Here is a 25,338-nt window from a genome sequence, read left to right as displayed (position 1 = left end):
CCTGGTTGGAAACAGGTGGACGGTAGGCGGCGCTGTGCAGCTTGGGCCCATCCCTCACCTTTTTTCAGGCTGCAGGAACTGTGGCAGTCTGTGAGGTTTGACTCTGTCTGGACACTGCAGAAGCTGGCCCTTTGGCCGAAGAAGGTGCTGGGAACAGAGGAGCTGTGCGAGGCTGCACTGGCTGCTGGTGCTGTCTTCGACCCCGATGTGTTCGAGAAGGCGAGGGTCAGGGTTTGAGCTCACACTCTTTCCAGATAAGCCTGCTTCAGGACCCATCTGGCCCCCATCTGCTGTTCTGAAAACTCCTGCGTCTCTGTTTGGGATTTCAGCTCGGAACAGAGCTGGTCTGGCCTGAGGCTCCCAGGTTTCACTAAGCATGGCCTTTGTTTCCCCAGGATCATGGTGGGCTTGCTGAATCTGATGTGGCTCCGCTCCATGTCTTCCAGATGCTGACGGCCATGTGTGCTGAGCAGCCACTGGCAAGGATTCCCTGACCATATTCCTGTCTACATCAGGAACTGGACGTTAGAGGTGTGTGGACTGCTTCCGGTGGAGGGTGGCATGGATGGGGGAGGGGTGAAGAACCACAGGCTGGCTTGGCTCTGAATGGATCAGCCTGTCTGTGGGTTTCCTCCCAGAGTCTGCAGACCAATTCAACTTCCAGGGACCTTAGTTGGTTCTACCATTGGGATCACACTGCTGGATAACAGAGTGGTCCAAGCAGTCGGTGGTCCTTCTGTCTGACTCCTTCCCACCTCTTCATCATTCCTCCATTCCACAGGTACTGGAATAAGTGTGGCTTTGGTCTCCATCTTCCTGACAATAGCAGCCTCAGGGAAGCACTCAGAGAACAGGGCCTTACCACTCTTGGGCATATATCCAAAGATACATGCTCAAACATACTACAAGGACATTTGTTCATCTATGTTCACATCAGCATTATTTATAATAGCCAGAACATGGAAAATGCCTCGAAGCCCCTCAACCAAAAGGAGGAGGAATGATGGGGGTAAAAGTCAGAAACATATTATTTATTCGGGGGAATGCTATATCTGGTGCTCCGATTATAAGTGGGACAAGTCAGTTGCCGAAGCCACCAATTATCATCGGTATAACTATGAAGAAAATTATTACGAACGCGTGGGCTGTGACGATTACGTTATAGATTTGGTCATCGCCTAATAGGGCGCCTGTTTGACCAAGCTCTGCTCGAATTAGGATGCTAAGGGCTGTCCCTACTATCCCTGCTCAGGCCCCAAATAGTAGGTATAGGGTCCCGATGTCTTTATGATTGGTAGAGAATAGTCAGCGGTTAATGAACATAGGTAAAATGGCTGAGCAAAGCATTAGACTGTAAATCTAAGCACAGAGGACAAAGCCTCTTTTTACCAAGCCTTAAGGTGATAATCACATCGAATTGCAAATTCGAAGGTGTGGAGAACTGACTCTACTAAGGTTTCTCCCGCCCCCCTTTCTGATAGGCTGGAGAAGTAGATCGAAGCCAGATTAGGATGTTTAGCTGTTAACTAAAAGTTTATAGGTTTAAGTCCTATCAATCTAGTAGAGGATTTAGCTTAATTAAAGCAATTGATTTGCACTCATTAGATGTAAGATGTAGTCTTGCAGTCCTTATCAGAAGTTAAACTTTGTGGGTTTGCTTAGGGCTTTGAAGGCTCCTGGACTAACTATCCTAAACTTCTGCTATAGAAGTAAGGGAGACAGGGGAAGTATCAGTGTGCTAATGATTATTATTGGTGATAGCATGTTGTTGCTTTTTGTATGGTCTTGGTGAATATATATTTTGGAGTTGTTATTGCTTGGGAAGGTGGTTAGTGAGGTTGAATAAATTAGTCGTGTGTAAAAGAATAGCTTGATTAGGGCGGTTATTGCTATTAATGTGGCTAAAGATAAGTTATTATTTTTTATGAGTTCAGTGATAATAGCTCATTTAGGTAAAAATCCTGTGAGTGGTGGCTGTCCTCCTGTTGATAATAAAATTAATGAGATTATAGGTAGAGCTATTGGTATTTTATTTCATATAAGTGACATGGAAGTGATTGATGTAAATGAGTGGGCGTGGAAGATAAGAAATATGGGGATAGTTATAATGATGTAGATTAGGAAATTTAGGGTTGTTAGTGATGGGTTGTACGGTAAAATAGAGACTATTCAGCCTATGTGGGCGATGGATGAGTAAGCTAGGATTTTTCGTGTTTGTGTTTGGTTAAGTCCATTTCACGCTCCAATTAATACTGAAATAATGGCTGATAAGATCAGTAGATTGGGGTTAATCAGTTCATAGCATTGGAACAGGATGGATAGTGGGGCCATTTTTTGTCGTGTAAGAAGAATAAGTCCTACGTTAAGTTTGATACCTTGTGTAACTTCTGGAAGTCACGAGTGAAAGGGGGCTAAGCCTAGCTTGATTGCTAGGGAGATAAAAGTTATTGTCATGATGATGTTGTTGGTTTCTGGTTGGAATGTCCATAGTCCTAGTTGTTTGAAGTTTATAAGGATGGAGAGGAGGAGGATTATTGAGGCGGTTGCTTGTGTGAGGAAATATTTAGTTGCTGCTTCGTGGAGTGGGGGTTGGGGTTGTTGATTATGAGTGGAATAAGGGTTGGCAAGTTTATCTCTAGACCAATTCATATAACAAATAGATTGGAGCTCAATATGGTAATTACTGGCTCTGTTATGATGGTTAAGTAGATAATTTTAAGTGTGATTGGATTAATTAGTACGGGAAGGGTTTAAACCAACATTTTCGGGGTATGGGCCCGATAGCTTTATTAGCTGACCTTACTTTTAGAACGGGGTGTAATGGGTAGCACGGAGAATTTTGGATTCTCAAGTATAGGTTCAATTCCTATTGTTCTAGAAATAAGAGGGTTTAAACCTCTATGATTTACTCTATCAAAGTAACTCTTTTTTCAGACATATTTCTAGGTGTAGGGTGGAATGCTTGCTATGAAAATTGGGGTGGAGATATGTCATATGCATAAAGCTAGAGTTAAGGGTAGGAAGTTTTTTCATAGAAGGTGCATTAGTTGGTCGTATCGGAATCGTGGGTAGGAGGCTCGGATTCATAGGAAAAAGGCTGTTAATATTAGGGTTTTTAATATGAAGTTTATGGTGTAGAGTTCTGGGTTGGTAAAATCATGGAATGGGCCCCAAAATACAATTGTTGAAAGGGCATTCATTAGGATAATATTTATGTATTCGGCTATGAAAAATAGGGTGAAAGGTCCAGCGGCATACTCTACGTTGAATCCCGAAACTAGTTCTGACTCTCCTTTTATTAAGTCGAATGGGGCTTGGTTTGTTTCTGCTAGAGTTGAGATAAATCATATGATGGCCAATGGTCAGGCTGGGACTAGGAGTCATAATGGTTCTTGTGTATAGATAAGGGATTGGATTGAGAAGGACCCATTTATTAAGAGGACAGACAAGAGAATAATTGCTATTGTTACTTCGTATGAAATTGTTTGTGCAACTGCTCGGAGGGCCCCGAATATTGAGTATTTTGAGTTAGATGCTCAGCCTGATCATAGGATGGAGTATACTGAAAGGCTTGATGTGGCTAAAATAAATAGGATCCCTAGGTTTAGGTTAACTAGGGGATGTGGTATGGGGAGAGGGATCCATAGGCTTAAGGCCAGTGATAGAGATAATGTTGGGGCAGTAATGAATAGGGTTGTAGAAGTAGCTAGGGGCCGTAGGGGTTCTTTAATGAATAATTTTATAGCGTCTGCAAATGGTTGAAAAATTCCGTAGGGTCCTACAATGTTTACGCCTTTTCGTAGTTGTATATAACCTAGGATTTTTCGTTCGACTAGGGTAAGGAATGCTATGGCAATCAGTACTGGAACTAGGAGTATAGGATATCGACGAAATACACTATTAGGAAGAGGATTTGAACCTCTGGGGACAAGGTTTTAAATCTTATGCAATTTCCTGGCTCTGCCACCCTAATAAAACCCTTGTCTAGGGTGTTGTTAAACAAACTTACTAAATGAGATAATTTCATATATTAGTTTGAAGGCGCTTATATTAAGGAGGCCTCATTTCTTTTGTCCTTTCGTACTGGGAGAAATAGTTAATAGATAGAAACCGACCTGGATTACTCTGGTCTGAACTCAGATCACGTAGCTGCTGCACCATTGGGATCCAACATCGAGGTCGTAAACCCTAATTGTCGATATGGACTCTTGAATAGGATTGTGCTGTTATCCCTAGGGTAACTTGGTCCGTTGATCAAATAAATTGGGTCAATTGGATTTTTAGTACTTTGACTTGTAGGTCTTAGTTAAAATCATTCAGAGGTTGTTTTATTCTCCGAGGTCACCCCAACCGAAATTACTGGCTTACTTCTTTTTCTTTGGCCCATTAGGGTTGTTAACTGGATAATTAAGCTAGGAAATTAAAGCTCCATAGGGTCTTCTTGTCTTATTGTGGTATCCCTGCCTCTTTACGGGGGGGGGTGGTCAATTTCACTGATTAGAGGTAAGAGACAGTTGAATCCTCGTGAGGATTATTACGCAGTGGTAAAAAAAAATGACATCTGGAAATTTGCATGCAAATGGATTGAACTAGAAAAAAAATCCTGAGTGAGGTAACACAGACTTTATTCAAGGTAATCATGGTGTGTACTACCTCATAAGTGGATATAAGATGTAAGATAACCAGCCTATAGTCCATGGCCCAGAGAGGTTACGTAACAAGGTAAACCTTAAGAGAAACATACATAGATCACCCTGGGAAGGAGAAATAGACAATTTCTTGAGAAAATTGGGAATGTGGGAGTGAAGGAGAAGGGAGGGCACAAGGGGGGGGGAGGAAGAAAGAAGGGGAGCAAGAAGGAGAATATGAAGAAACAAAATGGTTGAGATGGGGAAAGGACAGGGAGGGAGAGCAAAGAAAGAGATATCTTGATTGATGGAGCCATTACGACAGGCAAGAAAGCTGGCACTAGGGAAATTCCCAGGAATCCAAAAGACAGCTAAGACCCTAAGCAGTATTGGGGAATGCCTGAACTAGCCTTGCCCTGTAGTCAGATTGATAATTATCTTAAATGTCACCATAAAACCTTAATCCAGCAACTGATGGAAGCAGTGTCAGAGAGCCACAACAGTGGAAAGAGTGAGAATATGAGCAAAGAGGTCCAGACCATGGTGGGGATACCCACTGAAAGTTTACCTGAGCTATAGGAGCTCACCAACTCTGGCAGGACAGGGAAGGAACCAGCATAGAACCAACTAGGACCTTAGAATGTGGGTGACAGTTGTATGGCTTTGTCAGACCTGGGGGGGGGGGGAACTGACACTGTCAGCAGGATTTATCCCTACTGTTTGTACTGGCTTTTTAGAACCTGTTCTCTTTGGAGGAATACCTTGCTCAGTCTCGATATAGTAGGGAGGACCTTGGTCTTTCCTCAAATTAATGTGCCTTACTCTCTCTGAGCAGTGCATGGGGTGGGGTTTGGGAAAGAGAAGGGTAAGGTAGGAAGGGAGGGAGTGGGAACTGGTTTTGGTATGTGAAATGAAAAAAGATAGTTTTTAATTAAAAAGTACAAAATGTTTTCTTGATTATTTTCTTGATTGGCATGTACTGTCCAACTTTATCTCATTTCATTTATTCTAGCTTGAAATATTTTTTCTCAGATATGAGGATAGCAATGCTGATTTCTTCCAGGTCCTATTTGCTTGGAATATTTTTTCATCCTTTCACTTTGAGAAGATGTTTTCCCTTAGATCTGAGTTTCTTTTAGGCAACAAAATGATATATTTGTTTCTTAATCCATTCAACTAATCTATGTCTTTTGAGTAAGAATTCAAGGCCACTAATATTTATAGCTATTATTGAAAATTGTGTGCTGATTTCAGGCATTTTGTTGTAGTTTGTGTGCCTAGACTGTTTGTATTTCTATAGTTTTAGCTTTGTTTTCTTTCCACAGTCTCTTGCCTATATTTATTTCTCTCTTACACCAAATTTTTGCTTCCAGCATTCTCTACAGGGCTGGCTTGTTGCACATAAATTTATTTAATCTTTTGTATCATAGAAGTGTCTCCTATTGACATCAACTATGGTAGGTAGTTTTGCTGGGTATAGGAATCTAGGTTGGCAGTGTGTTTTACAATTTGAAGTACACTGCTTCAGGCTCTTCTGTCTTCCAAAAGATTTATTTGAGAAATCAGCTGGTTTTCTGATGAGCGTTTTCTTTACTTGTGGCTTGTGTTTTTTCCTTCTGTAGTTTTCAGTACTCTTTTTATGTTATGTATATTTAGTGTTATGCATATAGTAGAACTCGGGGAGTTTCTTATTTATTTTCATCTTGTCTATTTGGTATTCTGTGTATGGGCATGTCTTTCTTTAATTAGGGGAAGTTTTCTTCCATATTTTTTTTGATCTGGTCTATGCCATTGACCTGGACTACTCCCTTAGCAATGCTTATAATTTAAGTATTTTATATTTTCATAACGTCTAAAAATTCCTGCATACTTCTTTCTAGTATTTGATTTTTTTCATATTTACTTGTGTTGCCTAATTCCTCTACTTTGTAACATGATATTCTATCCTGTACTTGTAAGGTGTTTCCTGGAGTTCTGTTACTGGGATATTGAGTTTTCAATTCCATCTTCATTTCAGACTTAGCTCTCTTCACTGTTCGGTTTTCAAGTCATGGATTGCTTTTTTATTTCATTCAGCCTTACATTTGTGTTTTCCTGGATATCAGTCGAGCATTATTCTCTTTAATTCTCTTTATTTGTGTCTTCTAAAAATTTATTTATTAATATGATTTAGTGTATGATAGTACTTTGAAAGATCTCTGTCCTGGGGTTTTAACTACATAATTCTCACTGGAGACCATTTCTAGAGGACAGGTGGGTTTGTGGACAGAGACATCCTGTTTTGACCTTTCATATTGTTTGTGTTTTTGTGAAGAGATTGAGTTATGTGTACTTTTTGTTGTTTGTGTGTCTGATGTGGACACAGCAAGCTGGGGCAGGAGCTGGGCTCCTCAGACTGTCCTGGGGTGTGGGGTATGGTATTCTGGTTCCACTTTGAAGATTGTGGTGAGGGCAGGATTATGACTGTGAACTCAACAAGCTGGGCTAGACTTCAGGCCAGGGTCAGCATGGAGGCAGGGTATGACATGGGGCATGACATGATAAGATCTGTAGGACAACAGTAGAAATACATATTTCATTCTAACAGATATTAAACCATCTTTCTAATATCATGGGCAGGGTATTAATGGTAGTTACAAAGGTATAACTTTTATTTAGGGTAAGAATTAATTAAGTCCCTGGTATTTGGTCAGTTGATGAATTTTAGCTAGAGATAAATTTAATTTAGAATCTGCACTCTGTGATACAAAATCCAATTAAACTGCCTGTGTATTGTTTTTATATTTACATAATTAATTTTAGTTAATTTTGGATTTCCAAGGACCCATTCCTAGTATTTGGTTATTTTATCTCTATGTGTATGGTTCTATTTATCTTTATATTCACCACTTAGGAAGACAGATAAAGAGAGAAAGGAGACCACCACAGAAAGTTTGAATATAATTTAATATGAATTAATAATAACTTATACATGTAAACACAATAATTTATTTAGATTTTTATGTATATATGGTCATATATGTATGTATGATCATATTTTGAAATAGTTCTTTCGTTATTTTTATTTGGAACCTTCATGGTTCTTATAGAACATATGGAGAAATAATTTTTGTACCTGCCTTGTACAAGCTTGAACTTACCTTTTCTGCTGCTGGCAATGGTGCAGACACACTTGTCCCTGTCTGTTGTCTTTTCAGTTTGTGAAAACAGTATGGTATGTTGTTAGGTTTCTGGTTTCTGTCCATTCCCTTCTCATTTTAAGGATATCAGGAAGATGCAAGTTCACAGTTAGTGTTTTTGTATGATGCATTAGCTGTCACTCACATCATCAATTTACATCCTGTAAGGGCTGAGGGCCTTGTTTCATCTCAAAACACAGGACTGACAAAGTTCAAGTGTGTTTTGCTATATTTGAGTGTGATCAGTGCTGGTTGCCTTGTGGGTGAACTTGTTTTCCCAGCATGTTGGAAATCATACGTCTGGTTTAATTCATGTGCTCAGAGCACTTTTCTATGCATGTTTAATTTGTACAACAGCACCTTGTCCTCTATGGAGGCTCCCAAGGCACAGAATAGGTGCAGAGGCTCCCACGAACTTCCCAAAGCGGTGGAGATCACTGGGTGCCTGACACAGCGTCATCCTTTTGCTGAACACAGACTCTTTAGCTGTAGTTTGCTCCTGTGGATGAGACTGGGATTATGCAGAGAACTCAGACAGATGTGGCTGGGAAGATGAGTTCCCACAGGGAAGAGGTGACAGTCCACCTGGGTCCTTCTATGTTGTTTTTTACAAACTAGGTAAGTTGAGTTTTCCCATTGGTAGCTCCCCCTTCTACGTTCCCAGGCCAGGGCTGTCCTGATGAAGAGCAGGACTTGACTAGCAGTGCAGTGGGGGAGGAGAGGATGGTGCACCCTCTATATAACCCTGCCTGGGGCCTCCCTTCACTTCATTCACAGAAAATTCTCAGGCTGCCTGGTGCTTATTTCTCTACTTCATTTTCAGTAAGTGCCTAAGGCTGAAGACCTGGGGGAGAGGCTGGAAGCAGTAGGATGGTTTCCACTGAGCTGTATCTGTCCAGGACGTTGTCTGTGTGCTCACTGAATCCTAAGTAAGTAGCATAAATGAAAAGAACAATTTCACAAAAGGTTATAACACATATATTTGTAGTTTTGATAATCTTAATTGAGGGAGCCATTTTGACTTTGGCAAGAAGCTTGGCTCTGGAGGGGTTCCCAGAAGTCTGCAGGGATGACTCCAGCTAGGACCCTGGGCAGTTGAGGTGAGGGTGCCTAAACTGGGCTTGTCTTGAATATCACCATAGAACCTTCATTCGCCAATGGATGGAGATAGAGACAGAGACCTACATCGGAGCACTGGACTGAACTCCCAAGGTCCAGTTGGAGATTGGAAGGAGGGAGAATATGAGAAAGGAAGTCAGGACCAAGAGGGGCTGCACCACCCACTGAGACAGTGTGCCTCAGCTAATGGGAGCTCACCAACTCCAGCTAGACTGGGACTGAACGAGCATGGGATCAAACTGGACCCTCTGAATGTGGTTGACAATTGGGACAGACTGAGAAGCCAATGATAATGGCACTAGGATTTGTCTGTACTGCATGTACTGGCTTTTTGGGATCCTATTCTATATGGATGCATACCTTCCTAAGCCTGGATGTAGGGGGGAGGGCCTTGGACTTCCCACAGGGCAGAGTACCTTGCCCTCTCTTAGAACTGGGGGTGGGGGTGGGGAGAAAGGTGTGTGGGGGAGCGGGAGGGAAGGGGAAGAAGGGGAGGAAGTGGAAATCTGATTGGTATTATTTATAACGTAATAAATAAAAGTTAAAAAGAAAAGAAACAACTTTAAAAAAAGATGGGAAAATGGGTGAAGAATGAGGGCCAGTTCTGGGTGTAGAGCAAGATGGAGAGATGAAATGTGTATTTTGTCTTCTTCCAAGATAGGGGAGAAAGCAGGAGATATATAGCTTCTGTTGAAAAAATAACAATTCATTGGGAATAAAAGTCAAGTAACAAGCAAGATTACATAGAGATTTGTGAAAGAGGCAGGAAGACAAGGCAACAAAAGGAAAGGAAAGGGGATAAGGGAAAGAGATGAAAGGAAGAATAAGGAAAAGAAAAGGAGAAAGAGAAAACATAGGCTGTGTATGGATGAAAAACCTGGAAAAGGGTAGGCAGGGGCATTTGAGAAGGAAGAAAGAGGTATGTTGAAGAGAGAAACAGCTTCAACAGAATTTGAGGGATCATAGGTTTGATGTTGTGAGTCTTTATCTGAACAGCCACTAAGCTCTCAGATATTGACAAAGAGACTTCTTATTAATTATGAAAGCTAGGCAAATAGCTTAGATTTGTTCTACCTAGTTATTATAACTTAAATTAACCATATCTTTTAATCTACATTTCTTTACATGGTAATTACCTATACTTTGTGAAGCCCATGCTGCTTGCTTTGCATCAATGGTGTCTCCTCTCAACTCTGCTCTTCTTCTCCCTAGCATTCTCACTGTCCTGAAAGTTCTAACTAGTTATTGACCATTCATCTTTTTATCAAACAAATCAGTGACACATATTAAAAGTACATAAAAGACTATTTTACAGCATTTCCCCCTTTTCATCTAAATAAAAAGGAAAAAAAATTAACTCTAACATAGTAAAGCTATATACAATAAGAACAGTTATCAGGTATTATCGAAATAGAAAAGCAAGGTATTAACTTTTAAAAAATAAAACTCTATACAGGAAGAACAATTATCCTATAAGAATTATATTTAAAACGTCCAGTTCTTTTGTATTTGGCAAATTTAGAGAAAGTACTTCTTATCTATCCTCTCTTGATGAGTTTAAAGTTTTGTACTAATTTATCTTCTATTATAACTAAGGAAAACTGAACTATTCTTCAATTCCATCAAAGACCCCAGCAGGATATACTAGAATCTTAGTAAACAGGAAGTGCAGTGCAAGCTGCTTTCAGACCTATAGAATTCGAGACTTCTGGCTGTCTGGACAGTCACTCAAGATCCTCTTCAATGTTGGGGCATCTATCTTTACCCTACAGCCCCAGAATATCTGACAGACTTTTCTATGTAGCAGGAACTTTTAAGGACTGTCCTCCTTTATATTGGCAAAGTTTGGCAGTCTTTTTCCTTTGTGACCTGCTTATGCAGTATTTACAGCATACTGTCAGGAGTCAAGGCAAGAACAGTTTCTTAGCCCAGTGGCTAACCTTGCCACAATGAAATGAAACTCCAGAAAGGATTTCTTCAATGCCCAGTATATTTTCTTAAGTAAGTTGGTGCTGCTAGGAGCAGACATGTCTCACTATCCTGAAAAGCCTCAAGTTATTCAATCTTAAATGCGATATTCTGTAAATCTTTGAAGTGTTTGAAAACCATCTATCTAAATGTATAGGCTTAACCTTGAAAATATACCCAATATGACTACAAGTTTGATTATTATAGATGACTACTAATCTGCATTTCTTAGTTATACATTACATTTAATAAGCTGTATAAGAACAATACCCCAAACAATAATGGAAACTTAATTCAGTAAAACAAAAATAGCCTTAAATTTATATCAATATACAGAAATTTATACCAATGTAAAATATTTGAGGCAGTGGTAGTTTAAAAGAAAACTCAATAATGCACCCTTTTATCCCATCATTTTTATATTATACTTCCCCTTTTCCCTTCAGAAAGAGATACTTGAATCTAATCTCCTTCATTTAACTTCCTCTATGACTAAAACCAGTAACAATTTGTAACCCTCCAAGTGATGACAAATATCCATAGCCCAACAAATGACCAAAAACACCCACTCCACCTCTTAGGAATGTAGGCATTGTGTTCTCTAAACTGCTTTTTGTTGCCTGTAGGTAATGGCATCTTTGGGGAATGAGAAAATAGGATAATGGTCAAATCCTGGTTAGAATAGTCTGTGAGGCTGGACCATCTCAGCCATCAGCCTTGAGGCTGTTCTGGATGCAGAATTCTGAGCAAATTGCAACAGAGGCACTTGGAGAGGTTGGATCACCTGGATCATCCATTTTCATTGGTGTCTTATCCCCTTGCTTTAAGAACACAAACTTTGTAAGGTAACATACATAACTGTATTAACACAAGGATGGGCTGTGTATTGTATATAAACCTGCCAAAGATGTGTCTTCATTGTTTGTTCAAGCACGTAAAGTATACGTTAACTATCTTGTAGTTATTTTAAGTTTATTTCTTTAAATATGTAAGCAGACTTTCAGGGGGTCTTCGCCTATCAAATTTGACATCTATCAAACTTAAGCAAATCCATAGCCTTTTATTTTCTGTAGAAACAAAATCATAACCTCTTCCCCAAAGCAAGACTTTTTTGATTTTAATTTTAGAGTTAAGGCATTCTTAATGTTTCCAGACTTGTTTATTTCAGAAATTCCTTTCATGGTCCTGTCTTGCAGCAGATGTCATTTACTTATAAGCAATAAAAAATTTAGACTGCACAGTAACAATAATAATAATACAGGATCAGACTCCCCTGCGTATTTCATATCTCTATGTGACTTATTCTTTCTTTAAAGAATTTTCTCTATTATTTTTAAATTACTTATTTTTTATAAGTGTCTAAACCATTTTTTCCTTATGTCTACAAACATTTTTAAAGACACTGCATCTTGTTTAGAGGTTATTTTCCATCTGAACTTGTTTAATGCCTATATGTAACCTTTTCTGTCTGCAGGAGAAAAATCTTAGAATGTAGCTTCACTCATGGTGTGCTGGTAGCTAGCTCCACCTACTGAGTTTTATGAGATTCTAGCCTAATTGTGGAGGTACTGACCAGAGCCATGTTTACTGTCCCAACATTGGGAAGTTTCTGGGTCCACGCTGCTGTAAGCATTTCTTCCTAGTCTCATGCCACCAAGTAGAGCGCTGCCTGATGCTCATGGACCCCATTCAAGTGCTTAGTAGCAGAGCCTCTTAAAAGAGGCATGCCTCTGTAAACCACTAGTGCTGAGCCTATCTGAGAGACCATGGCTTCCAGGAGATCATGTTTGCAAGTTCTCTCTCTTTCTCTCTCTATCTCTCTTATTCTCTCTCTCTGGAAAGCTATTTCTGGCCTTATGTAGATATATGGCCCCACATTGGGTGCCATATGCTGCAAATCTTCCTCTGTCCTACCAGCCAGTTCCCATATCATGGCACGGAGACTTCTTATTAATTATGAAATCTTGGCTGATAGCTTAGACGTGTTTATTTTAATTAGTTCTTATAACTTAAATTAACCCATATCTTTTAATGAATGTTCATTATTGTGGCTTGGTTACCTTTACTTTGTGAAGCCCATGCTGCTTATTGTGCATCCCTGGTGTTTCCTCACAACTCTGCCATTCCTCTTCCTAGCATTTTCTCTGTACTGAAAATTCAACTTTTTCTTAAACCAATTATAGTGAAACATATTATGTACAAAAAGATTATTTTACAGCATTTTGAAGCCAGCCTGTGAAGGAGAACCAACCTAGAAAAGCAAAAACTTAGATTTTAAATTATAAATATTTGTTCATATGTATGTGTTTGCATTTATATGTTTATAGGTCATGAAAATATAAGGAATCATAAGAGAGAAGGAAATGATCTTAAAAGAGATGAAGAATGTAATGCATATGACATGGAAACAGAAGGGAAAAGAGAATCAACCAGAAGGAGACTGCATACAAAATGTGGAAAGGATGAGTAATGAGTGATTTAATAAGAATACTCAGGGTATGAAGATGCTGCAATAAACCCATTACTTTTTATGTAAATGTAAAAACAAAAATGGGACCAACAAACTTTAAAAAACATACTGCCCTTACTAATATCCTTAGTACAGAGTAATGCTGGATTCTAAAAATGGGATTAGTTGTGATGGTTAACCTCCATTGTCAGCTTGTTGAGCTATAGAGTCAACTGAAAGATGGGCCTCTAGGCATACCTGTAAGGGAGTATTTTGATTAGGTTAATTGAAGTGAGAAGACCTGCCCACTCTGGGTGGTATCATTCCCTGCTAAGAAGAATGTATATAGCCAAATATAATGGTTAATATTGATTGGATGGAATATTCTGTAGGAATATGCTAAGTCCATCTAATCTATGACATAGTTTAACTCTGGCACATCTTTGTTGACTTAGTTTGGATGACCTATCTAGTTTGGTATTGAATTCACTACTAATATCATATGAGGACTTGTTTTTCCATTTAATGTTTATTTTATGAAGTTGGAGTTCCAACATTTGGTGTGGTTGGTTTTAATGCTCTTGATAGAATATCTTCTATCTTTTGATTTTATCAATGAGGTGTGTTTCTTGAAGACACTATAGAGTTGAATTTCATTTTTTCTTAAATATATGAATAGATTTTATTTTTATTTTATAAGGATTCTTTAGAGCTTGATGTTTACTAGAACACTGAGAGGAAGGCACAGAGGTTTCATTGTTCCCTTTCCCTATCAAGTGTAAGCCTCTCCCACTGTCAACATCCTCCATCACAGTGGTGTATTTGTTATAATCCACAATGACACATCCTCACCCAAAGTCTACACTTCACATTAGTGTTCATATTTTCCATCTTATTCTTTTTTAATTCAGGATTTTATCTGTATCCCAGATTACCCTTAAACTTGCCCTCCCATCAGTCTCCAAAATGCCACAAATACATGTGTTCATCGTCACACCAAACTAGGGTTCCTATTTTGTATCTTACTTTCAGTGGGTTTCCACCTGTGTTCACCACTGAAATACCATATAGAGTCATTTCACAGCCCCCAGTCCTCTACGTTCTTCTTAGTTGTACTTCCTCCTTCCCAACCCCTGTCAAGCAGTAACTTTACACCATTCTCCATATTCCTTTTACATTTTTTTTGTTTTTCGAGACAGGGTTTCTCTGTGGTTTTGGAGCCTGTCCTGGAACTAGCTCTTGTAGACCAGGCTGGTCTTGAACTCACAGAGATCCCCCTGCCTCTGCCTCCCGAGTGCTGGAATTAAAGGTGTGCACCACCACCACCCAGCTTCCTTTTACATTTTTAATCCATCCATCTGGTCTGTAACATTATTGGTGAGTTGAGTCCATTACACAGAAATTATTGATGAGAAATAGCTATTAATTTCTGTTTTTTCCTGTCAGTTTGGTTATTGTCTGTTCTTTATGCCATCCCACATTCATATCTGGTTTATGTTGTTGGATATAATGGACTCCTTCCAGCTCACCTTTGTTCAGCTTGTCTGAACATGAAATCTATTCTTTCCTCTGAATTAGTGATTGAAATATCTTCCACTGCATATAGTATTCTTTTAGTGTCCTTTGCAGTGCTGGCGTGGTGTTACTGAACTCCCTCAGTTGTGTTTACCTTGAAATGTCCTTCTTTTTTCTCAAATTTAGAAGATCACTTGCCTGGCATAGTAGTCCTGACTGGCAATTAATCTGCTTTTGGGACTTGAAAGATACCATTTCATAACTTTCTGGCTTTTAGTTTGCTAATATTACTCTGTTATTTGCTTTTGTAGGTGATTTGGTGTTTTTTCCTTGACAGCATTTAATATTGTTTCTTTGCTATGTATTTTTGACATCTTGACTGTCCTATGCCATGGGAAGGTTGTTCTCTGGTCATGTCTGTTTGGGGTTCTAAATGTGTTTTGTGTTTGAATGTCTGAATGGTTTCTAGGCTTGGTTTTTTTTTGCTGTAATATTGTTGAATGAATATCCTGCACCATTTGGGTTTATGTTACTCCTTCTAGTCCTGTGGGTTCTTGGGTTTGATCTCTCATGGACATTGTGGTCATGCTCCTTTATTTTTCGATTCTTGGTATCTGCATTATTATATTTTCATCCTTCTCCATCTGGAAGTCTTTCTTTTGCTTCTTTGAGTCCATTGTTCATGCTTCCCACTCTGCTTTTTTTAATTTATTTTTTCATTTTCAATACTTTTGTTGTCCCTCCTCATCTCAGTGTCATTGTTGAAGTTTTCTCTCATGCTGCTGATTGTTTTCTGGTATATGAGGTACTTCTGTTTGTGTGTTGCTTTCATTGGTTAATTAATAAAGAAACTGCTTGGCCTGATAGGGCAGAACTTAGGTAGGCAGAGAAGACAGAACTGAATTCTGGGAGGAAGAAAGCAGAGAGAGAGAGCTGCCATGGAGCTACCAAGTCAGACATGTTAAATCTTTCCAGGTAAGCCATGACCTCATGGTAATACAGATTAATGGAAATGGGTTAAACTAAGATGTAAGAGTTAGCCAATAGAGGCTAGAGATAATGGGCCAGGCAGTGATTTAATTAATACAATTTCTGTGTGATTATTTTGGGGGTCAAACTAGCAGGGCACCCAGAACAAACAGCCTGTTCTTCCTGTTATAGTTTTCCTTTGTCTTGCTGCCATTTTCCTCTGTATTAATGACTTTCTTTATAGGTATTGAAGGTATGTATGGAATAAATCTGCCTATGGATATCCTCATTCAGGTCTTTGATCTTTTGTTTTTTTTTTCAAGAAAACTTCTGAAAAGTTCTGATCATTTACCTATTTCAGAATGTTGAGTTCACCAGTTGAACTTTTTCAGAAAATTATGTTGTCTTTCTTTGTTATGTTTCTTATATTTTGTGGTTATAGTCACACATGTGTAAGTTTGTACGTCTCTCCTGGATTTTGAAGAAGTGGTGGTGGTGAATTTCAGCAGCGGCTTAGATCATAGGGATAGTCAGCACCACAAGTTCACAGGTCTTCTTAGAAAGCTGATCCCACACCCCATTTTTTCCTTAATCAATTTTGTTACATGTTTAGTAGGATATTTGTACCACTGTAGAAAGCAGAGTAGAAGTTAGTAACAAAATTACAAAGAGAAGTACCATTCAATCCATCATACAACCCCTAGATATATAGACCCAGAAGGCATCTACAGAGATAATTGGACATCCACAATTATTGCTGTACTTTAGTTTTAGTAATAAAAGAAGCATGCAGATATCCATAAGCAGGTGAGTGGATAAAGTAAATATGAAGCATATTCACAGTGGCATTTCTTCAGCCTTAAATAAGAGTAAAGCCATAACATTTAAAAGAAAAATTTTGGAACCGAAACTGTTTATTTGGTCACCTAAGCCATAGTCATAAGTATAAATACCACAAGGGGGGCTGGCATTCTCTCTCTCTCTCTCTCTCTTTCTCTCTCTCTCTCTCTCTCTCTCTCTCTCTCTCTCTCTCTCTCTCTCTCTCTCTCTTTCTTCCTTCATTCTTAAAGTGGAAGGATTCCAAGAAAGGAGTGGAAGTATGGAAGGTGGGAAGGGGCGGGGAGTAAAGAAACACACAGACATGAGTGTAAAAATGAGGATTGTTTTAAGATAAGGAAGAAACAGGAAGAGGTCAATAGAGGGGATGCAGTATCAGTTTGTGAGACAGATGAATAGGAACAAATATATGTATGAAAATGTAATAATGAAATCTCCTTCATGTGCTAACTTGAAAGTTAATACTAAATTTATTAAGCCTTGTACCTATAATGTATTTTGTTCCTGAGACCCTGAATAGAGTTCATCTGTGGTCTGAACAAAATGATGTAGCACTTGGGGGCAAAGATACAACCTAGGAGCCCTGCGCTGGATGCCAAGATGGAGAAGACCTCCACAGCCACCATGACCTTCCCTTTGGTGCTGTGGTAGACAGGGAGGAAGGTGACCCAGACACTGCAGAACACCAGCATGCTGAATGTCAGGAACTTGGCTTCATTGAAGGTGTCAGGTAGGTTTCTGGCCAGGAAAGCCACAGTGAAGCTTCCCAAGGCCAGAGCTCCCAGATATCCCAGCACACAGTAGAAAGCAGTGACTGAGCCCTTGTTGCACAGGATGATAATGTGTTCACGTTCAGAGTGTGCATCTGGGTCAATGAAGGGGGAAGATTTTCCCAGCCAGACCCCACACAAGATAATCTGGAACAAGGTGCAGATGGGAACAATGAAGTTAGGTGCCTGTGTTACCAACAACCACCCGATTCTTCTTCCTGGGGCAGTGACCTTGTAGGCCAGAACCACAGTGATAGTTTTGGCTAAGACAGTGGAAACAGCCACAGTGAACAACACTCCAAATGTGGTCTGCTGCAGGATGCAAGTGGTTGTGTTGGGGTGGCCAATGAAGAGAAAAGAGCAGAGAAAACAGCAGTTAAGGGTGATGAGCAGGATGTAGCTGAGAGTGCGGTTATTTGCCTTCACGATGGGCGTGTCTTGCTGCTTCAGAAAGATCCCAAGAACGAGAGCTGACAGTGCAGAAAAGTACATGGCTATGCATGGCAGCCCTCTCCCCAGGGGATCGTCATAGTCCAGGAAGGTCGTAGATTTCTGGAGGCAATGGTTTTGGTCTGTGTTGGCATATTGATGATCTAGACACTTCACACACTGATCCGCATCTGGTGAAAGCATGTATATTTGTTATTTCAGGTTAGTTTTCTTTTGTCCTCTTTAACCACTCACTTGAGTAGTTTAGCCTAACAGACATCCCTTGTTACTTCAGACACCAAACGAAAGAATGCTTTATGGGGAATAACGTGACTACCGTGTATTTCCTGCATTGTGACATGAACAAAGCTACAGTTTCTCCTCTTTATTCAATTGTGTGTTGTTTTGAATATTCTGATGTTATTATTTTCCACTTTTCAGAAACTTACATACTTACTTACAGTATCCAACTTCAATTTGATCACAATATTGCATTCATGTAAAATATTTCCTGGGCTGGGGAGAGCTGATTCACTGGATAAACAGCTTGCTGCCTAAGCCTGATAATTTGAGTTCGGATTCCCAGGGTCCACATAAAAGCTGGATGCTGTAGCACAAGCCTCTATAATCCCAGTGCACCCCTGCTATAAGATGAGAGTTAGACAATATTTTCCAGGAGCTCGTGGGGCATCTGGCCTGGCTGATGCATCTGTGAAGAAACGTGATCTCAGGCAGAGGGAGGGTGATGACTGACTCCAATTCCATCTGTGCACCATGACACGTGCACACCCACACTCCTGGACACACACACACACACACACACACACACACACACACACACACACACCACACTCTTGATTTTGAAAAATAACTTTAGTGAGGTAAGACGGGTCTTCTCAAGTCCTTTCTTTGTAGTGGTATTCTCAGATATGGGGTTCAAATGGAGCTACCCAGTGAACTGACTTCTCTGATTGTTTTTCTTCTATCTGAAGGTGTTTTAAATAAGTAAATATTGCATTTTAACAGTTTGCCACATGTCTGTAGCTCTTGCATTTGGGAGGTAGAATCAGGAGGAATAGGAGTACAAAGCCAGACTCAGCTACTTGGCAAGTTAGGGCATACCCTGGCCTTTTCTGGCAACAAACAAAGGAGTTTAAAGGTGTTATCATAAAATTTGTCGGAAGGAATTAACTTCAAATATAAACATTGGATATTGGATTGTTTTTAAAGATTAATTTTTATTAAGTAGATTTAAAAATTTTAGTTTTGTGTATGTGTGCATGTGTGTGGGTTTGTGCAAATGATACAGATAGCCTAAGATCCCCTGGAGTTGCAGTTACAGATGATCTCCTAAAGTGGTCTTCTAATTTCCACATGCATGCCATGTGTATTGGGGTGGTTTGAGTAATAATGACCCTCAAAGGCCACAAACATTTGGATACTTAGATGCCAGGGAGTGGCACTACTTGGGAAGGATTAGGACATGTGATCTTGTTGGAGGAAGTGTGTCATTGGGTGTAGGTTTTGAAGTTTCAAAATCCAAGCCAGGCCAAGTGGTTCTCTTCCTACTGCCTGCAGATCCAGATGTTGAACTCTCAGCTATGCTTCCAGCACAATGTCCAACTTCATGCTGCCCTGTTTCTAGCCATGATGATAATGGACTAAACTTCTGAGCCTATAAGCAAGTCTTAATTAAATGGTTTCTTTTATAAGAGCTGCTGTGGTTATAGTGTTGATTCACAGCATTAGAACAATGACTAAGACAGATGATGATATCAGGAGTGTGGTTTTTTTTCTGTGATAGGACTGACCATGATGTTTGTTGGAGGATTAGAAGAGTGGTTGGATGATTTAAGTGGGGCTTAATGGGCCATCCTAATAGGAGCATGGAAGACTGTGGTGATGTGAGCAGTGTAGATTTGATGGCCTGTCTCAAGAGGTTTCAGAGGAGAATATTAATAAATAGCTTAGAAATTTTTCTTGTATTTTGTAGAAGTATGTGGCTATTTTTTGCTCTTGCCCAAAAATCTGCCTGATGTTAAATTGAAGAGTTTTAGATTAATGACACTGGAAGAGGAGATTTCAAGACCACCTAAAAGTGATTGTGTTACATGGTTATTAGTGGTCACCCTTACGTAGATCTATAATAAAAAGGAGCAAGATGAACAAGGAAAAGTACAATATGTACACTTTGAGGAAAAAAGCGCACCATGAAGTGTAAACAAGCTAAATATAGTACTCAAGGGGATGGAGGTGGTTTGAATAAAAATGTCCCCTCCATAGGTCCATAGGTCCCTATTAGGAGGTTTGGCCTTGTTGGAATGGGTATGGCTTGATTGGAAGAAGTGTGTAACTAGGGGGTGGGCTCTGAGGTCTCAGTATGTCTCACTCAGTTCTTTTCTTGCTGCCTGCAGATCCAGATGTAGAACTCAGCTACCTCTGTAGCACTATGTATGCCTGTGTGCTACCATGTTTCCCATCATGATGACAGTGGACTAAGCCTCTGAACAATGAGCCAGCACCAGTTAAGTATTTTCTTTTATAAGAGTTGCCATGGTCATGATGTCTCTTCACAGCAATAGAGACTCTAACTAAGACAGAGATAAACATTTAAAGAAAGCCCCATGCTAAAATTAATAATGGGAGTTGTGACCCCAGGAAGACCCCACCCAGAAAGTCTTCCAACTTTTGAAAAGAAATGAAAGAAAAGCTTAAGCAGTGAAGGAAACCATAACAACAGAAAACTAGTACAAATGTAATGGAAGTAGGGGCCATGTTCAGGCCTAGCAAATAGTAGAACTTGTCAGCTTTGAATACATGGTTCTGACTTTTAGAGTCAAGGATATATGAAAGAGATATATCCTTGTGTGGTACCTCCCTCCACAGCTAAGGAATGCTGGTGAGATTAGGTGTGTGTCAGGGGTATGCATGGAAGCCCAGAAAGGCCATTGTATGAAGTTGTAAAGGTGAAGTCTAGATTTGTTGGAGACCCAAAGATGTTGGAGATGCCAGAGTTATAAGATACCTGCCGAGGAAAGTTGCAGACTGGGTGTGGAATCAGCCAAAGAGAGAGAGAGACAGGTGTGTTGCAGTTAACAAAGCTGGAAGGAGTTAGAGTGCTGAAAAGTGTTTTGACATCAGATATGGAGATGAAGAATTTAGAGTTGACTCTGTTGACTTTTGGTCTTTCTTTGGTCTAGTATTTCCTCAGTATGCTTCCTTTCCTCTCTTTTGAAATGGTAATGTACATTCTGTGCGATTGTATGTTGGAAGTATGTGACCTGTTTTTTATTTTAATTTTTACATGGGTTACAGTTAAAGAGATTGCATGAGTCTCAGAAGAGAGTAAACTTTGGGCTTGTAAACAGTATTAAGAATGTTATAGATTATGGTGTGGAGACACAGAACTGGCTTAGAGTTCAGGCTCCTCCTGGGACAGATAAGACAAAGTTGGGAAACGATTGCTTGGCAAACCAAGCACAGATGAAAGCAAACTTTTTCTGCCCATTTCTCAAACGTTCTGTCAGAATCTGTACCCTGGATAAGGAAGTGGCCTTTGAGCTCAGTTCTTCACGCTCTATCAGTTACAAAGGAGTGCTTTGCTTCTGTATACTTTTTGCCTTGTTTCTATGTACTTCTTCTCCATGTACTTTTTATTACTGTTATTAATTGAGGTATTGAATCTTGCAAGGAGAGGTAAGAGTTTCTCATGATCATGTACATGAGTAAAAGGGGGGTTTCAGAGTTGAGGCAATGCTTTTTAGTCTGCATAAAAGGCCATACAAAATAAAGCTTATTATGCAGTTGTTCACACTTTGCATCCCCTGTGTCCTGATTTGCATGAGACCCTTACCCAGGGACCCCAACGCACTAGACGTTGATATTATGGGGACTTTTAAAATTAGACTAAATGCATTTTACATTATAATATGGCTCCAACCCTACGGGAAGGCAGGGAGTGGAATGTGGTGGTTTGAAAAAGAATGACCTCATAGTCTTGAATGCTTAGTCATCAGAGAGGAGTACTACTTGAAAAAGATTAGGAGGAGTGCCCTTGTGGAGTAGGTATGGCTTTGTTGGAGGAAGTATGTCACTGGGGATGGATTGTGAGCTTTCAAAAGCAAAAGCCAATCCCAGTGGCTCTCTTCCTGCTTTCTGCAGATTCGGATGTAGAGCCCTCAGCTACTCTGCCTGCACCATGTCTGCTGGTGTGTTACCATGTTTCCTGCCATGGTTATAATGGAGTAAACCTCTGAAAATGTAAACAGGCCCCAACTAAAATGCTTTCTTTATAAGAGTTGTTGTGATCACAGTGTCTCCTCAGATCAATAGAGCAGTGAGCTAGACTTGTGTGCCCTTTATAACACAATTATACAAAAATACATTTTATGTTTTATTATTATTTAATTTTTCTTTAGGTTTATCTATTTTATATGTATGGGGGTTTTGCTTGTACCATGTGTATAGTTGGTGTCTTCAGAGGGCATCACATCCCCCAGAACTAGAATTATGTATGGTTGTATCTTATGTAATGAAATAAATAAATCAGGTTTCCAAAGACAATTATTGCATGATTCATTATTGCAGTCTAGATTTTACATGCACACACACACACACACATACACACACACACATACACACACACACACACACACACACACACGGAGGTGAACTACTTGGCCAGAAGAAGAACTTCTAGAAGGAAGGAGGGGGACAAGGTAGGATGTGGATGTAAATATAGTCACACTGTATGTTATATGTGAACAAATATTCAAAAAACCCATTATATTCTACACCAAATATACACTAACAAAATACTTTATTTTGAGATAGTCTGTTGTGTTTACTATGTTTCTGAGGATGACCTTGGTCTTCTGATCCTCTTTTCTCCTTCTCTCAAGTGCTGGAATTAGGTGTGTGTCACCAAATACAGCATATACAGTGCTGGAGTTGAAACCTAGGCAAGCACTCTACCAATTGAGCTAAATGCCCAACTCCACTAATCAAAGACTTTAAAAAAATACATTAGAGAGCCTTCAAGGTGGCTTGCTGAAAAAAAGGTGCCTGCCACCAAGCCCACAACCTTAGTTTAATTCCCAGAAAGATGATTACACTTTTTATTTAAAAAGTGAATTTAAAGAGTTTACCATTATAGGCCAGGCAAAGTGGCATATGTCTTTCTTTAGTTCTGGTACTTGGAAGACAGAGGCAGTGGATCTTTAGAAATTTAGGGGCAGCTTGATCTACATAGTGAGTTGCAGGACAGCCAGGATTACATAGAGAGTGATGGAGGAGGGTCATCTGTCTATGTGTTACCTTCATTGGTTAATAAAGAAACTGCCTTGGCCCTTTGATAGGACAGAAAATTAGGTAGGCAGAGTAGACAGAACAGAATGCTGGGAAGAAGGCAATGAGGCAGACACTATAGCTCTCCTCTCCAAGATGGACGCAGGTTAAGATCCTTCCCAGTAAGCCACCACCTCGTGGTGCTACACAAATTAATAAAAATGGGTTAATCAAGATATATGAGTTAGCCAATAAGAGGCTAGAATTAATGGGCCCAGCAGTGTTTAAAAGAATACAGTTTCCATGTAATTATTTTGGGTAAAGCTAGCTGGTGACTGGGAGCTGGGCGGCGGGAAGTGGCCCGCTGTTCCATCTACAAGAGAGACCCTGTCTCTAAAAAGTTTTCATTATAGAGGTGATTAACCTCAGCATCACATCATTTATATTCATGCATTTGAACACTTAAAGGTATTAATCAGTAATTAAATATTGAAGAAATCAGTTGTCTTAACAATACAGTATATATTAATGAAAGTTAACTGGTTCTCACTGGATTCCTGCTAACATTCTATATCATGCCCCATTATCCATTCTTTTTTTTTTGAGTTACTGTAAATTTTTTTAAAACTTTCCCTGACTTCTATTTGAAATGAGATCCCTTTTGATACCTAGGATGGCCTTGAACTTGCAATAAACCTCCTGTCTCAGCCTCCTGAGTAATTGGTTATAACCTCACAGATATTGGTCTGCCTCTGTCTCCTGAGTGTAAAAGGTGTATATCACTACACTTTGCTTAATATCTTAGGCTAGGGAGATGGCTCAGTGTGTAAAGAGTTGGAAGTACAAATGTGAGACACTTCATAAAAATGCTATTAGTTAGAAGTAGAGAATTTTTCATAAAACACACTTACCAGTCTCATTGGAAATCTCATTCTCTGGACACAGAGTGCAGTCAAAACAACAAGCCACATTTCCTTCTGGGAGGGATTTTCTGAATCCAGGACTACAACTTTCACTGCAGATAGACTGGGGAGTCTTAGGAAAATCAGTGAGCAAGTTATAATTCATATTTTCACTTACTACTATACTGAGCACATTATTCATAGAACTGGAACATTAGTGAACATAGTTTTTGTATCCATAAACAACCAATTGGATGGATGTTGCTGTAGCTTGGACATACACACTGCCTTAACAGTGATGACCTTCAGCCTATGATGCTGCTGAGACATGCTGAAGCCTGTAAGTGGAGAAGTATTGGGGTGGAGAAATGGTTCAGTATTAACAGCATGGGATGCTCTTGCAGAGGTCATGAATTTGATTCCCAGACTCACATTGCATGGGTCAAAATTGCCTGTAACTCCAGCTACAGGGAATCCAACAGCCTCTTTTGGCATCCATAGGCACCTGCACTTGACATGCAGATAAGATAATCCCTTCCTTCACATTCATATAAATAGTAAAAAAAATAAAAACAAAATGTTTTTTAAAAGGTGAGAAAGTTAGTGATTGGAGGCTTGCCATTGGAAGGTGTGTTGAGACAATGGACTCATCCTACCTCTAATGTTGCTGTCATGAGGTGAATGTCTTCTACTGTCACAAAGCACACCATAGTGCCTTCTCAGTCAAAAGTAATAGCTAAACAAGTCCCAGAAACCACCAAATTCAACCTAAAGATCTGTCAGTAATGACAACCCCCAACAGATGTTGTACATATTTTCATATGAAATGTGTGAGCATTTAGGTGCATATTGGTAAATGAACATGATCTCATTACATATGGTATATAAAAAATTCTCTTTCTTAAATTAGAAGTATAGAGTTTAAAAAGCACATACATGGTTCAAGGGATTGTTGGGTATGATATGGATCAAAAGCTGCCTCTGTGAGAGTCAGTGAAAGACAAGAGTTACAAGAATCACAGTTAAAACCAAATAGACTCTACTTTTAGCAGAGAAAGAATTAAAGGAAAATAAAATAAGCCTACATGGCGCTTTTGTTCCCAAAGGAACAGTCAAGCTAGTGCTGCTTCACCATCTTGCTCGCACCAGGTCAAGGACAAAAGTAGCCGTCAATGAGGGGCAGTTGGTCATGGACACTAGAAAACAGCAGCTGGAACATGTCAACCCCATTTGCTAGCCATGAGTGGATTGATGGGTGGAGAAAAACTGGGTGAGCAGATGGGAGCT

General features: G+C 39.7%; 1 long non-coding RNA gene and 1 pseudogene across 1 annotated transcript in view; both read right to left on the bottom strand.

The window, feature by feature from the left end:
• Positions 1 to 4,162, bottom strand: part of LOC142848514 (uncharacterized) — a 184,934-nt gene extending 180,772 nt beyond the window's left edge. Inside the window, exon 1 of the long non-coding RNA XR_012910426.1 lies at positions 3,920 to 4,162. This is a non-coding gene — a long non-coding RNA (uncharacterized LOC142848514). The remainder of the gene's footprint in view (positions 1 to 3,919) is intronic.
• Positions 4,163 to 17,137: 12,975 nt separating this feature from the next.
• LOC142845589 (vomeronasal type-2 receptor 116-like) overlaps positions 17,138 to 25,338 on the bottom strand; it is a 29,915-nt pseudogene continuing 21,714 nt past the window's right edge.

Source organism: Microtus pennsylvanicus, chromosome 1 (assembly GCF_037038515.1).
Source record: "Microtus pennsylvanicus isolate mMicPen1 chromosome 1, mMicPen1.hap1, whole genome shotgun sequence".
NCBI classification, from domain to species: Eukaryota; Metazoa; Chordata; class Mammalia; order Rodentia; family Cricetidae; genus Microtus; species Microtus pennsylvanicus.
The sequence above is the reverse complement of the archived record's forward strand: the minus strand, read 5'-3'. Positions and strand labels throughout refer to the sequence as shown.